This window comes from Buceros rhinoceros, unplaced genomic scaffold (genome assembly GCF_000710305.1).
Source record: "Buceros rhinoceros silvestris isolate BGI_N320 unplaced genomic scaffold, ASM71030v1 scaffold5226, whole genome shotgun sequence".
In the NCBI taxonomy this organism is placed as follows: domain Eukaryota; kingdom Metazoa; phylum Chordata; class Aves; order Bucerotiformes; family Bucerotidae; genus Buceros; species Buceros rhinoceros.
The window spans coordinates 1,613-4,353 of NW_010415664.1; the positions used below are offsets into that span (position 1 = coordinate 1,613).

Genomic DNA, 2,741 nt, shown 5'->3' on the forward strand with positions numbered 1-2,741 from the left:
GTGGTTGGGTGACAGGGCCTGATAGGCTCAAAGAAGAAGATAAACAACTGAATAAGTGGAAGGTCAGTGGCACTATGCTTCAGGTGGTAGCTATAAATATCGCTTCCCACATTCTCAAATCTATCTGTGATATTAGTGGAAATTTTGGTAGCATGAACCAAGCAATTTTTCACAATCAGTTACTGAGAAGATGCAGAATATTTTCTAGCACAACCTTTTTTTTCTAGCACATACTTTTTGTTTTTAATTTTGTCAGGAAATAAAACTTCAGTATTAAAATAATTATGATTTCAGTATAACAGGTTTGGAAAGGTACAGGACCTCTGTGAGTTCTCTAGTATCTTTTCATATGAGTTGTAGCAGTGTGAACTTCAAATCCAAATAACTGCTGGTGAATTTATAGGAGATGGCAAGCATTCACATTACTCTTACTAAGCTAAATAATTAAATAAATCTGCTTTCAAGTCTAGCTCACCCAGTAGCTTGAGATTTTTATTCTTTTAGTGTGGGTTTGTGTGGAGTTTTTTTTGTGTGTGTATTTGAAAACCAAAAGGCCAAATTAAAGCTTAGAGGTCCACAAAATAGAACTAATGGCTTTATTTTTATCTTGAGGGTGCTAGAATGTCTGTCAGACTTTTACACTTTGTCTTTGGACACTTTTGTCTTTGGACAAAGTGTAAGGACATTTTCCTTTGTCCTGAAGCAAAAGGCCTGGATTCTCTTCAGAAAACTCTTTGTTGTAAAAAGTCTGCATACCAGGAGATGCAATCAGCAGTACTTCTCACTGCGTCTGCCGTGTTACCTGTTTGATACATTTCCTCATGACAAAAGGACTGCTGTGAGCCAGTGCTAATTCCAGCAACATAATACATTGCTGAATTAAAACGTGTTTGGATTTTACTTTAAGCTGGAACACTTTCTGTAGATCACTCACAGGGGCACCTGTCTAGGTAGAGTCAGGGACGTTCCACACAGGCTGCTCAGAGAGGCTCATATGTAGGTGCTCAGATCACTTCCAGCTGTTCCAACTAATTGTCTAAATAATTACTCTAAATAATAATTCCACTGTTTGGGACAGCTACAGCTGTTTTAGTGCCTGCAGGTAATTTGTATGACTGTTGCTAGCTCTGAAGGCATACAAAGGTGTGTGAGCTTTTTGGGGAGTGTATGATGGGTTTTGTTTCTGGGTTTTTTTGGCGTTGGTTTGTTTGTTTTTATTGAGACCAGGAGGTTGAAAACCCCATGAAATACTGCTGGTAACCTTTAGCACATCAATTACTTTGTTTTTGCAATTGTGAGTTAAAGCTTCCGAGTTTTTAGGTACTGTGCAGGATGACTACATTTCTTTCTGTAGTAATCAATTTTGATCTTAAGTTGTTCGATCGTATAGTTAATTGGGCTAAGACTCCAATTTTTTTTTTTTACTGTAGTCAGTTTTGAGGAAATGAGAACTTCCTCTCAAGAGAGTCTGTGTTATGTTCTTAGACTGAGTTTGTGGCTTTTCACAAAGCTTTGCTTGCAGTATTTGTGTGATCAGGTGTTTTGCTGAGGGTGAAGTTTGGCTACTTAGTAGCAACTGTAGCATTCATCATCAAATTAACTTTTTAATTGGACAAGGGAAACTTAGTGTACCTATTTCTTCTTTGGGTACACTCTTCAGGCTCTATGTGTATTTGTGGATGTTCTTTCTGATGTTAACTTTAGTGTTTCTCTACACTTGTGAGCCATGGAATATATAATAATTACATATAAGTTGTAGGTAAGCTTAAATGTAGAATTTTAAATGAATGTTGCTAAAACTTCTCTTGCATGTTGGCTTTATTAAATCAAGTACATGGCGTGAAGGGCTCTCAGGCCGTGGGCTTTGTTTGTCCTGTGGAGCTCAACATATAAAGTTACTGCTGTAACGAGTACGTTTAGAGTGAAATGTTCATAGGTGACTTCACAGAATCTAATACTGAAATTTTATCTGCACTGATATCTGTACTAGAGAATCAGTATAAGCTTGGTCTTCAAAACCCTAAAACAGTAAAATCCCTAAATCCCACAAAACCCCCACAACTTTTTCTGATACTTTAAAATAACAACTAGGCTTTTATATTAATCTATTGAGAACTGTGTGAGAACTGATAAAGGTGGTGGTGATTATTGTTAAATAATTTAGTTGCGAATCCATTCTCCTAAGAATAACAAAAATAACTCTAAAAACACTACCCTAATGCACTTTCATTTAACTTTTTTCTCCCAAACTGTCAGTTTTCCCCTGCTTTTAAATTAATTTAAGAGACTTCTACATTTAGAATTTGTATTCAAAGACTGAAATGTTACTTGCCAGCAAGTTGAAAGCTTAAGCCAGGTACGTAATGTCTTCAAACATTTGTTGAGTTCCTAAGCTCTTTTAGAATCACACAATGCCTGGACATGATTTATTCTAGTTCTGTTTTGTTCTTGTGTGTTTAATCTTCAGTTGTAGAACTGCTCTGACCCATTCTATTAACTAACAAATCACAGGTATCCATGTAGTTTCTTTTTCTCATGCTCTCTTGTGCTACTGAGTTGTTCTCTGCTGAATAAATAAGAGGGGGTTCAAAGTCTTAATGTAGGTCTTGGGGCATCTTGTTGCTCTCTTTCTCCTGTAAGCAAGTGCTGTTACCCTATCTTTTGCTTTTAGGACTCAGGTGGGTTAACCTTTGACAGTAGCAAGATGCCCACCCAGCCACTTGCTCCCCCTCTTCAGCAGG

At 37.1% G+C, this 2,741-nt stretch overlaps 1 protein-coding gene across 1 annotated transcript in view; it reads left to right on the forward strand.

Moving 5' to 3' along the window:
- Positions 1-1,222: 1,222 nt before the first annotated feature.
- DCP2 (decapping mRNA 2) overlaps positions 1,223-2,741 on the forward strand; it is an 18,283-nt gene continuing 16,764 nt past the window's right edge. Inside the window, exon 1 of the mRNA XM_010137484.1 lies at positions 1,223-1,265. The gene's annotated coding sequence lies outside the window, so the exon portion shown is untranslated. The remainder of the gene's footprint in view (positions 1,266-2,741) is intronic.